This window comes from Cervus canadensis, chromosome 10, assembly GCF_019320065.1.
Source record: "Cervus canadensis isolate Bull #8, Minnesota chromosome 10, ASM1932006v1, whole genome shotgun sequence".
Classification (NCBI taxonomy): Eukaryota; Metazoa; Chordata; class Mammalia; order Artiodactyla; family Cervidae; genus Cervus; species Cervus canadensis.
The window spans coordinates 76,471,280-76,484,289 of NC_057395.1; positions in this window are offsets into that span (position 1 = coordinate 76,471,280).

The following is a 13,010-nucleotide window of genomic DNA, read 5'->3' on the forward strand; positions in this document are numbered from 1 at the left end:
GGAAGGTTTTTTTTTTTTTTTTATCTGCCCTTTTAGAGCGAGGAAACATTTGCGTGCGTGAGGGCTCAGCAACCTTCAGGGCCCTCCAGGCTCTGGTGCGAGGCAGGTATTGAGGTGCTTGGTGAGGAGGGCTAGGGTAATCAGACTTGGAAGGGTGTGACTAAAAGATAAAAGAGCGCCTATTGTCATAATCTATAATACAATGTAATCTGAAAAAAAAAAAAAAGAAAAAACCCACCAGAACCCAAAAACTTGAATCACTATGCTGAACATCTGAAACTATACTTCAATAAAAACAAGTAAGTAGATGCAAATTTATAATATTGTTTAAAAGCACTTAACTTGCCCTGGGCATTTTCCTCTGTGAGGTTTGGGTTAAAGTGAAAAATGAGGGCGAGAGGGGTTAAGACATTTATGTAACTCAGCCCTTAAGTAATTGAGTCAGAATTTGAACCCAGGCCATATGTCTTGCTTCCAAGATTAATGCTGCCAGGCCAGAAGGGGCTTGAAGCAGGGCGGTTAAAGGATTCGGTGGCATATATATATATATAAAGGTGGCAGGGAAAACATTCACTCATTCATTCACTCATTAACTCAATCAAATATTTACTAAGCATCTACTATGTGCCAGCCACTTTCATAGGTTCTGTGGAGGGATATACATCCCTGAAGAAGCAAGCTCCTGCTCTCATGGGCTTACCTTTTAGTTGGAGGCAGGAAGCAAGTAAACAAATAGGGAAGAACCTAACTATAATAGGATAGGAAATAAACCAGGGGAGGAGTGGTCAGGCCTCTTATGGAAGTCACATTTCAACACAAACCTGAGCGATGGAAGCGGGTAGTGGGAGTGACATGTGCAAAGGCCCAGGAGACATATATTTGCAAATGTTAAATTCAAGAAGTTGATTCCTCTATCATAAGTGGTCTGAGAAACCCTTATGTGGATGTGAAGACTGAGGCTGGGAGAGATGAAAGGTTTGCCTCAAGGTGGCACAGCTACACATTGGCAGAGAAAGGACCAGAACTTTCAGTACAAAGGAACAAGGAAGCTGTACACCTGCACCCAATTAACTTCGTTCTGTCAGCAGTGCCTCCTAAGCATCTCTCTACCCTCTCCTCCTGGAGGCTCCCCTTGTCTCCCACGTGGAGGCTCCCAGCAGCCTCCATTCTCGCCCCCATGTTCCATTCTCCTTATGACAGCCTGAGTCTGCTCAGTTGTTCAGTTGTGTCTGATGGTAGCCCACCAGGCTCCTCTGTCCATGGAATTCTCCAGGCAAGAATATTGGAGTGGACAGCCATTCCCTTCTCCAGGGGATCTTCCCCACCCAGGGGATGGGTTGCCATTTCTTTCTCCTGGGGATCTTCCCCGCCCAGGGATGGAACCTAGATCTCCCGCACTGGGGGCAGATTCTTTACTGTCTAAGCCACTAGGGAAGCCCCTTCCCACCACTGGCGACATACAGTCATCTTGACATTATACTCTGTATCAAGTGATTCAAATTTACCTTGAAGGGCACACAAAATATTTGCCCTGGGCTTTCAGTCACTGTAAAATGTCATATAGCAGATGGGAAGTATTAGGGTTCCTAAAGTGGACTCACCTCTGGAGTGAAATTTTCTGGGTTCGAGTTCGCCACTCACTTGGATGTGTGACTTGAGGCAAGAGACTTGAACCTCTCCTGGCATCAGTTTCCCCTTCTGAAAAGGGTGATAAGGATACCAATCTCATGGGGTTGCTATGGAGATAAAATGCGTTGATAAACGCTTGGGCACCTAGAGAGGCGGGGACATCTACCAAGCTGTCATATTCAGCTTTTAATCCTCACAGCTCAATGACACCACAGCTCCTACGAACATCCTCATTTTAGAGATGAGGAAACAGGCGCAGAGCTAACAGGTGGAGGAGTTAGGGTTAGAACAAAAGCCTCTTATTCATGATGCGCATATGTGTTTACCCGCATAGATTCCTTGGTTCCCGCGGGGAATGTCTGTCAAGCGAAACTGACCATAAGGAGAATTTCTGCACAGTCCCCCCGGCAGGAGGACTAGGTGCAGCACGACAGCCCGGGGCATGCTGGTTGTTGTAGTCCAGCGGCGCGGCAGAGCCTGTTGGGAGTTGTAGTCCTCCGCGTGCTAAAGCGCTCTCGGAGATGCTCTGCCCGCTCCCTGAGGTCACAGCCAGTCCCCAGAGCCGCATCGCTCTGGCGCCTGCGCCCCAGCCTCTCCCTGCGCTTGACCTGGTAGCTTCAGCTGATGCCGATGCGAGTCCCGTTTTGTCGAATGCGTGGGAAGGTGAAAATGGCTAATATAACTAAAGAATTTAGAAAACAGCTTGACACAGCGGGAGGGCTATAGACGTATTGGCTGCTACTGTCATTATTTCCTCAATGACCTTTGCAAAGTGGCTGTTATCTCCACATTTGTCAGACGTGGAAACTGAGACTCGGTGGAGTAAGGTGGCTTCCCCAGGTCAGGCAACAGGAGAGAAGTAAAATCGGGTTTGGAATCCGGTTCTTCTAACTCTGGGGCCCTCCGTGTTCTCTCTGTGGTGAGGGAGCTGAAGCCTGGGAAGTTTTAAGCGAAATGAGGTGGGCAGGTTTGCATTTTAACAAAGTGCAGCCTGGCTGCCTCAAGGAAATTGAATTCGGTCGCAGCAAGACTGGAGGTGAGAGGTTCAGAGGGGAGGTGTGCTGTACATTTTTTACTACCAGGCCAGTCATGTCCTTCTCTCCTTCAGAAGCCTGGTTTTGTTTAGAAGGCCAAAGGTTCGGCTTCCAGATGTGAATCCAAGCCAGTCACAGGCACTGCCATTTCCGCTTGCCAGTGGTTGGTCCAGGGGTGTGCCTATGACCTAGTTCTTTCTGACCAGTGAGTTGGGGAGAAGGCATGTTTGGAAGTTTCCTCTCATGAAAATACCTGGGGAGAAAGCCTTTTTTGTCCCCTTTTCCCCCCGTGTAATATGATTTTGTGATGGTTGGAGCTGTGGCAATCATTAAGATACCATGAGGCACAAGCCTGCTGCTGAAAAGCCAACACACCAAAGATGCCAGCACAGAAAGATGGCAAGAGCTAGGTAGGACCTGGATGATGTAGTTGAGCAGTTGAACACATCTCGGAGCTGCCTACCTATAGGCTTCTTAAGACATGTGATTTGATTTAGGTCATACCTGAATGGTTTAGTGGTTTTTCCTACTTTCTTCAATTAAAGTCTGAATTTGGCAATAAAGAGATCATGATCTGAGCCACAGTCAGCTCCCAGTCTTGTTTTTGCTGACTATATAGAGCTTCTCCATCTTTGGCTGCAAAGAATATAATCAGTCTGATTTCAGTATTGACCTTCTGCTGATGTCCATGTGTAGGGTCTTCTCTTGTGTTGTTGGAAGAGGGTGTTTGCTATGACCACTGTGTTCTCTTGGAAAAACTCTGTTAGCCTTTGACCTGCTTCGTTTTGTACTCCAAGGCCAAATTTGCCTGTTATTCCAGGTAGCTCGCAACTTCCTACTTTTGCATTCTAGACCCCTATAATGAATAGGACATCTTTTTTGGGTGTTAGTTCTAGAAGGTCTTGAAGGTCTTCATAGAACTGTTCAACTTCAGCTTCTTCACCACTACTGGTCGGGGCATTGACTTGGATTACTGTGATATTGAATGATTTGCCTTAGAAATGAACAGAGATCATTCTGTCATTTTTGAGATTGCACCCAAGTACTGCCTTTTGGACTCTTTTGTTGCCTGTGATGGCTGCTCCATTTCTTCTAAGGGATTCTTGCCCACAGTAGTAGATATAATGTTCATCTGAGTTAAATTCACCCATTCCAGTCCATTTTAGTTCACTGATTCCTAGAATGTCGATGTTCACTCTTGCCATCTCCTGTTTCACTGCTTCCAATTTGCCTTGATTCATGGACCTCACATTCCAGGTTCCTATGCAATATTGTTCTTTACAGCATCGGACTTTACTTCCATTACCTGTCACATCCACAACTGGGTGTTGTTTTTGCTTTGGCTCCATCTCTTCATTCTTTCTGGAGTTATTTCTCCATTCTTGTCTTCAGGCAGTGATCAAGATCACCCCCAAGAAAAAGAAATGCAGAAAGGCAAAATGGTTGTCTGAGGAGGCCTTACAAATAGCTGTGAAGAGAAGTTAAAGCAAAGGAGAAAAAGAAAGATATACCCATTTGAATGCAGAGTTCCAGAGAATAGCAAAGAGAGATAAGAAAGCCTTCCTCAGTGATCATGCAAAGAACTAGAGGAAAACAATAGAATGGGAAAGACTAGAGATCTCTTCAAGAAAATTAGAGATACCAAGGGAACATTTCATGCAATGATGAGCACAATAAAAGGACAGAAATGGCATGGACCTAACAGAAGCAGGAGATATTAAGAAGAGGTGGCAAGAATACACAGAAGAACTATACAAAAAAGATCTTCATGACCCAGATAACCACGATGGTGTTATCACTCACCTAGAGCCAGACATCCTGGAATGTGAAGTCAAGTGGGCCTTAGGAAGTATCACTACGAACAAAGCTAGTGGAGGTGATGGAATTCCAGTTATGCTATTTCAAACCCTAAAAGATGATGCTGTGAAAGTGCTACACTCAATATGCCAGCAAATTTGGAAAACTCAGCAGTGGCCACAGGACTGGAAAAGGTCAGTTCTCATTCCAATCCCAAAGAAGACAATGCCAAAGAATGTTCAAACTACTGCACAATTGCACTCATCTCACATGCTAGTAAAGTAATGCTCAAAATTCTCCAAGCCAGTCTTCAACAGTACATGAAGCATGAACTTCCAGATGTTCAAGCTGGATTTAGAAAAGGCAGAGGAACCAGAAATCAAATTGCCAACATCGCTGTATCATTGAAAAAGCAAGAGAGTTCCAGAAAAACATCTACTTTTGCTTTATCAGTTTAGTCAGTTCAGTTCAGTTGCTCAGTCATGTCCGACTCTTTGTGATCCCATGGACTGCAGCATGCCAGGCCTCCCTGTCCATCACCAACTCCCAGAGTTTATTCAAACTCGTGTCCATTGAGTTGGTGATGCCATCCAACCATCTCATCCTCTGTCATCCCCTTCTCCTTCCACCTTCACTCTTTTCTAGCATCAGGGTCTTTTCAAATGAGTCAGTTCTTCACATCAGGTGGCCAAAGGATTGGAGTTTCAGCTTCAGCATCAGTCCTTCCAATGAATATTCAGGACTGATCTCCTTTAGGATGGACTGGTTGGATCTCCTTGCAATCCAAGGGACTCTCAAGAGTCTTCTCCAACACCACAGTTCAAAAGCATCAATTCTTTGGTGCTCAGCTTTGTTTATAGTCCAACTCTCACACCCATACATGACTACTGGAAAAAACATAGCTTTGACTAGATGGGCCTTTGTTGGTAACATAATATCTCTGCTTTTTAATATGCCATCTAGGTTGGTCATAACTTTTCTTCCAAGGAGCAAGCATCTTTTAATTTCATGGCTGCAGTCACCATCTGCAGTGATTTTGGAGCCCCCCAAATGAAGTCTCTCACTGTTTCCATTGTTTCCCCATCTATTTTCCATGAAGTGATGGGACCAGATGCCAATTAATCTTAGTTTTCTGAATGTTGAGTTTTAAGCCAACTTTTTCACTTTCCTCTTTAACTTTCATCAAGAGGCTCTTTAGTTCTTCACATTTGCTTTATTGACTACACCAATGCCTTTGACTGTGTGGATCACAACAAATTGTGGGAAATTCTTAAAGAGATGAGAATACCAGAGCACCTTACCTGCCTCCTGAGAAATCTGTATGCAGGTCAAGAAGCAACAGCTAGAACTGGACATGGAACAACACACTGGTTCCCAATCAGGAAAGGAGTACGTCAAGGTTGTACATTGTCACCCTGCTTATTTAACTTATATGCAGAGTACATCATCTGAAATGCCAGGCTAGATGAAGCACAAACTGGAATCAAGATTGCTGGGAGAAATATCAATAACCTCAGATACGCAGATGACACCACCCTCATGGCAGAAAGTGAAGAAGAACTAAAGAGCCTCTTGATGAAAGTGAAAGAGGAGAGTGAAAAAGTTGGCTTAAAGCTCAACATTCAGAAAACTAAGATCATGGCATCTGGTCCCATCACTTCATGGCAAATATATGGGGAAACAATGTAAACAGTGAAGACTTTACTTTGGGGGGCTCCAAAATCACTGCAGATGGTGACTGCAGCCATGAAATTAAAGCACTTGCTCCTTGGAAGAAAAGTTATGACCAACCTAGATGCATATTGAAAAACAGAGACATTACTTTACCAACAAAAGGTCCGTCTAGTCAAGGCTGTGGTTTTTCCAGTAGTCATGTATGGATATGAGAGTTGGACTATAAAGAAAGCTGAGCGCTGAAGAATTGATGCTTTTGAACTGTGGTGTTGGAGAAGACTCTTGAGAGTCCCTTGGATTGCAAGGAGATCCAACCAGTCCATCCTAAAGGAGATCAGTCCTGGGTGTTCGTTGGAAGGACTGATGTTGAAGCTGAAACTCCAATCCTTTGGCCACCTGATGTGAAGAACTGACTCATTTGAAAAGACCCTGATGCTGGGAAAGATTGAAGGCAGGAGGAGAAGGGGATGACAGAGGATGAGATGGTTTGATGGCATCACCAACTCAATGGACATGAGTTTCGGTAAACTCCGGGAGTTGGTGATAGACAGGGAAACCTGTCGTGCTGTGGTTCATGGGGTCGCAAAGAGTCGGACATGACTGAGTGACTGAACTGAATTGAACTGAGACTGAAGATGTGATAATAAATATCATTATTGCATAAGCTGCTCTTAAAGGTAAATTGTTATCTACAGCCAAGGAAGCTGGCACAGTGTTCCAGGAAAGAGATACATGGACTTGTACTGTTCCACAGCCTTCACTCAAAAACACTATTCTCAACAAGGCAGGAAAACACCCGGGCAGTTTTGGGATCTCTGAGATGTGAAAGACATGAATAGTTTGAAAAAGTATATTCAAAGTGCAAAAAAATGCAATATACGTTACAAGACCTAGAATATTATTTTTTAGAGTAATACTGCTCAAAGTGTCCTGTGCAGGTTAATCACTAGCAAGCTTGTTTAAACGCAGATTCTGCTTCTCTGGGGGCGAGGGGCGCTGAGATCCTGCATTTCCAACAGTCTCCGAGAGGATGCCGATGCTGAGTACAGACCACACTTTGAGTAGCAAGCTTGGGGGTAACATTACCGTAAAGTTCTGTGTTTCTGTTTCCAAACTGCAGTTAAGAAAAAAGCCGCAGACTCATGCTATAGCTTGTATAACACAAACTACAGAAAGTAAAGCTGAGGAACTGTTGACAGCAAGAGTCATGGGCACCCAGAAGACAGAGAGTCACTGGGAAGGGGTCTGTGTTGGATGGGGTGGGTGACACGTTTGCTAGTGGCATCTCATGGCACGTGAGTTATGTCCCCCTGCAGTGTCTGAAGTATAGCATTAAGATACTCAGTGTTTGATGTAGTTGCTAAACTGTATGATCAAAACAGGATAGGAGTGAGTGGGTAGGAGCAGTGGTACAGTTCATTTATTCCTGTATTGATTGACATCTGGGTCATTTCCATTAGTTTCTTCCTGTACATTTTATTTATGTAATGTTTGAGTTTTGTACCATCTTTTACCTTTGTGGTCAAGGAAAAAGGGAATAGAAACCAGGGGTCCAGGGTCGGGGGGGGGGGGAACCAAAAGGATGTTTCCTTAATTTATAAGGGGCCCTTGCAACTCATTAAGAAAAAGAGATCCCAAAGGAAACATGATAGTCATAGCAGAAGTTTATGGAGCATTTAGTATGTTATAGGAACGTAGTGTTTTGTATGTATTAATTCATTTAACCTTCATAACAATCCTTCGCTGGTGGCTCAGCTGGTAAAGAATCTGCCTGCAATGCAGGAGACCCCGGTTCAATCCCTGGGTTGGGAAGATCCCCTGGAGAAGGAAAAGGCTACCCACTCCAGTATTCTGGCCTGGAGAATTCCATGGACCATATAGTCCATGGAGTTGCAAAGAGTCAGACATGACTGAGTGACTTTCACTTTACTTTCACAACGACCCTATGAGGTAGGTACTCACCTTACAGATGAGCAAACTGCAACACAGAAAAGATTAACCTGTGCAAAGACTCACACTTGTGAGGGGCAGAGCTGGGATTTGAACTCTAAGCTCTTAACCACCACTGTCCTGCCTCCCCGCCCCCACTGCCCGCTCCCTGCCCCCCCCAAAAAAATCAGAATAGAACAATACAGAGTAAGAAAATGCAATAAAACAGCCAGTTCCACTCAACGTGTTCTATTTCAGTGATTCTAAGAGGCAAATTTTATATTCAAGCATTTCTGAAATCAGGTGCATGGTACAATCAATGATATCTTAGATTCAATGAAATACAGTAATAGAAATGCAAATTAAAACCACCTATCAGATTGGCAAAGAAGAAAACACTCGCTAACACCCAGTGTTGGCAAGGGTGTGAGGAAACTGGCGCTCTCAAGTTCTGAGAGTTTAAATGCGCGTGCTCTTGGTCAAAGGCAATTTTGGCATGAGCAATCGAAAGGGAACTCGCCCACATCCCTAACCCAGCAATTCGATCCCCAGGAATTGGCCCCTCAGGTCTACTGGCCCTCGTGAGCAAAGACTTAAGTCCTTCAGCACAGCAATCTGGATTACCCAAGACTGAAAATGACCTCAAAACTTAACGAGTGATGAGTTCACAAAGGAAGGTCCACCCTGAAGTTGTAATGTTATACAGCTGTAGAAAGAAATAAGGAAGGAACTAAGGAAGCATTGATATAATACTATCTTCAAAACCTATTAAATGAAAAAGCCAAGGTGCAGAACTGTGCATGTAATATTCTACCCATTGTGTGAAAAGAGTGGGGGCCAGCCGTGCCTCTGTGACTGTGGAAGGGACTTCCAAGTGTCTCATTCAGATGGTGGCCTCTGGGGAGAACAGAGGGCTTGGGGGAGCATGAGTGGGGAGCACTCTAGATCTGGAGTTGGTCGATTTTTCTCTATAAAGGGCCAGATAGTGTTTTAAGTTTTGTGGGTCATTTGGTCTCTTGACTCTGCGGCTGTGTTGAAAAACCAGCCATAGACAATACACAAATGATGGGTGTGACTATGTGCCAAAGAAAACTTTAAAACTGACACTGAATTTGAATGTCATTTGTTGGGAAAATATTCTTTATTGCCCCCACTATTAAAAAGTGCTCATGGGGACAACAGAAAAACAAGTGGGCCAGATTTAGCCTACTGGCCACAGTCAGCTGACCCCTGTATTATTACTCTTTAAAAAAAAATACTTATCTACATTTATTTATTTGGCTGTGCTGGGTCTTTTTTTTTTTTTTTTTTTTAGTCGGAGGCTATTACTTCACAACATTTTAGTGGGTTTTGTCATACATTGATATGAATCAGCTATAGATTTACACGTATTCCCCATCCCGATCCCCCCTCCCACCTCCATCTCCACCCGATTCCTCTGGGTCTTCCCAGTGCACCAGGCCCGAGCACTTGTCTCATGCATCCCACCTGGGCTGGTGACCTGTTTCACCATAGATAGTATACATGCTGTTCTTTTGAAACATCCCACCCTCGCCTTCTCCCACGGAGTTCAAAAGTCTGTTCTGTACTTCTGTGTCTCTTTTTCTGTTTTGAATATAGGGTTATCGTTACCATCTTTCTAAATTCCATATATATGTGTTAGTATGCTGTAATGTTCTTTATCTTTCTGGCTTACTTCACTCTGTATAATGGGCTCCAGTTTCATCCATCTCATTAGGACTGATTCAAATGAATTCTTTTTAACGGCTGAGTAATATTCCATGGTGTATATGTACCACAGCTTCCTTATCCATTCGTCTGCTGATGGCATCTAGGTTGCTTCCATGTCCTGCCTTATAAACAGTGTGCTGATGAACATTGGGGTGCACGTGTCTCTTTCAGATCTGGTTTCCTCAGTGTGTATGCCCAGAAGTGGGATTGCTGGGTCATATGGCAGTTCTATTTCCAGTTTTTAAGAAATCTCCACACTGTTTTCCATAGCGGCTGTACTAGTTTGCATTCCCACCAACAGTGTAAGAGGGTTCCCTTTTCTCCACACCCTCTCCAGCATTTATTGCTTGTAGACTTTTGGATAGCAGCCATCCTGACTGGCGTGTAATGGTACCTCATTGTGGTTTTGATTTGCATTTCTCTGATAATGAGTGATGTTGAGCATCTTTTCATGTGTTTGTTAGCCATCTGTATGTCTTCTTTGGAGAAATGTCTGTTTAGTTCTTTGGCCCATTTTTTGATTGGGTTTTATTTTTCTGGAATTGAGCTGCAGGAGTTGCTTGTATATTTTTGAGATTAATCCTTTGTCTGTTTCTTCATTTGCTATTATTTTCTCCCAATCTGAGGGCTGTCTTTTCACCTTACTTATAGTTTCCTTTGTAGTGCAAAAGCTTTTAAGTTTCATTAGGTCCCATTTGTTTAGTTTTGCTTTTATTTCCAATATTCTGGGAGGTGGGTCATAGAGGATCTTGCTGTGATTTATGTCGGAGAGTGTTTTGCCTATGTTCTCCTCTAGGAGTTTTATAGTTTCTGGTCTTACATTTAGATCTTTAACCCATTTTGAGTTTATTTTTGTGTATGGTGTTAGAAAGTGTTCTAGTTTCATTCTTTTACAAGTGGTTGACCAGTTTTCTGTGGTGGGTCTTAGTGGAGAAGGAAATAGCAACCCACTCCAGTATTCTTGCCTGGGAAATTCCATGGAGAGAGGAGCCTGGCGGGCTACAGTCCGTGGGATCGCAAAGAGCTGGACAGGACTGGGCATGCGTGCCGGGTCTTAGTTGAGGCACATGGAATCTCCGTTGCATCGTACAGTATCTTTTAGTTGCTGGCATGTGGGATCTAGTTCCCTGGCCAGGGACTGAACCCAGGCCCCCTGAATTGGTAGTGTGGAGTCAACCACTGGACCATCAGCAAAGTCCACTATTACTCTTTACCTTATGCATGCATTACCTATTACAAAATTATGCTTAAAATGGTAGCTTGAAATTTTTAGGTATATAAAAAGGGGGTGAGGTTAATGCTGGGGGCAGTCACGGTGCCCAGAACCCCTCTAAAGACAAGTCAGCATAGGGGAATGCAGGACATTTCCCAGCAGGGCTGGGAACTCATCTGCGGGCGCTGCCACCTGCCCCAGTCCACCACCAGATGGCAGCACACACCCACCTAAAGTCAGGCGGTCCCTGCCCCAGCCTGGAGGAGATGGCACCCGCTCCAGCATTCCTGCCGGCAAAGTGCCATGGACAGAGGAGTCTGGCGGGCTACAGTCCAGGGGGGTCACCAAGAGTCGGACACGACTGAGCGACAGAGCACTCACTAGCTGGGAAGCTGTGGGCAGACGTTGACCTAGACACCTGTTTTATTTTGCCGGGGGTATGATTAAAGAATGGAGCCAGCGTTTTAAAGCATCTGGATTTTCTCGCTCTTCTTTAATCAATGGATGTGAGTGGTCATTGCCCTCTGGGGGGTCTCATGTCTCCGGGGAGCCCCACTCCTCGGTGTCAGCGGCCGTTTCTCATCCTGTGACGTTGCTGCCTTCTCATGGGGGACACGCTGGAAAACCTGCCTTCCCACCTCCCTCCCTCCTCTGGGGCTGCAGGTGAAACCTGCCGGAGCTCAGCGTCAGACCAGGGCTCAGATCCCAGCCCCGCCATCGACCATCTGTGTGACGTTTGGTATGTTACCTGACTCTGTGCCTGTTTCCTCATCTGCAAAAAATGGGGCTAAGTGTACTGACCTCTCAGGGCTGCAGGGACTGCCCAAAGGGGCTCTTGCTCGGGGCTCTCCGTCTCTGGCCGGTGCTGAGTGTGTGGTGGGTATTAGTCAGCATTTCCTGCCTCCTGTTTCTCAGTGGGAACTTGTTGGAATACTCCCTTCTCACAAATGACCCCAACTTTCCCAGACCTGACACAAAACATACCTCACTCTGGTTTAGAAAAATAGTTTCCAGTCCTCGGGATTCAGAAGCAGCGAGACCATCTGAGTCTGAGGCCTGGCTGTGTCTTACTAGCCAGTGTGGTCTTGGGCAAGCCACTTCACTCTCTGAACTTGGGTGTTTGTTCTTGCTGGCTTCTGGTAGGTTCTAGAAATATACTACCCGCAGGGCCTGGGAATAGGAATCAGTTCAGTTCAGTCGCTCAGTCGTGTCCAACTCTTTGCGACCCCATGAACCGCAGGGTTCCCTGTCCATCACCAACTCCCATTTACCCAAACTCATGTCCATTGAGTCGGTGATGCCATCCAACCACCTCATCCTCTGTGGTCCCCTTCTCCCACCCTCAATCTTTCCCAGCATCAGGGTCTTTTCCAATGAGTCAGCTCTTCGCATCAGGTGGCCAAAGGATTGGAGTTTCAGCTTCAGCATTAGTCCTTTCAATGAACACCCAAGGACTGATCTCCTTTAGGATAGACTGGTTGGATCTCCTTGCTGTCCAAGGGACTCTCAAGAGTCTTCTCCAACACCACAATTCAAAAGCATCAATTCTTCGGTGCTCAGCTTTCTTTATAGTCCAACTCTCACATCCATACATGACCACTGGAAAAATCACAGCCTTGACTAGGCGGACCTTTGTTGACGAAGTAATGTCTCTGCTTTTTAATATGCCATCTAGGTTGGTCATAACTTTTCTTCCAAGGAGCAAGCGTCTTTTAATTTCATGGCTGCAGCCACCGTCCGCAGTGATTAGATGCAGGGACCATCTGCATTGCCTGCACTGCGCCATCTGCAGTGATTAGTGCAGGGAATAGGAAAGCAAGCCCTGTAGCCCCAAGGCTGCTTATCTGGCCCTGATTTCGGCTCTCTGCCCCACCCAGACTTCTGGTTAACACCTTAATTTTTCTTTCAGCAACCATTCTTTCCTCCTCTCATCCTGTGGTTGGGAAATGTTGATCTCACTTCTGCAACTCCAGGTGGATATTTCAGCCCTGGCCAATCTGAAC